We start from the raw sequence: 313 nt of genomic DNA, 5'->3' as shown, positions 1-313 counted from the left end.
AAGATTTACAAGGATGTTGCCAGGGTTGGAGGATTTGAGATAAAAGGAGAGGCTGAACAGGCTGGGGCTTTTTTTTCCCTGGAGCATTGGAGGCTGAGGGGTGACCTTATAGAGGTTTACAAAATTATGAGGGTCATGGATAGGATAAATATTTTTCCTAGGGTCGGGGAGTCCAGAACTAGAGGGCATGGGTTTAGGGTGAGAGGGGAAAGATATAAAAGAGACCTAAGAGGCAACGTTTTTACGCAGAGGGTAGTACGTGTATGGAATGAGCTGCCAGAGGATGTGGTGGAGGCTGGTACAATTGCAACAT

This window comes from Chiloscyllium plagiosum, chromosome 12 (assembly GCF_004010195.1).
Source record: "Chiloscyllium plagiosum isolate BGI_BamShark_2017 chromosome 12, ASM401019v2, whole genome shotgun sequence".
In the NCBI taxonomy this organism is placed as follows: Eukaryota; Metazoa; Chordata; class Chondrichthyes; order Orectolobiformes; family Hemiscylliidae; genus Chiloscyllium; species Chiloscyllium plagiosum.
The sequence above is the reverse complement of the archived record's forward strand: the minus strand, read 5'-3'. Positions refer to the sequence as shown.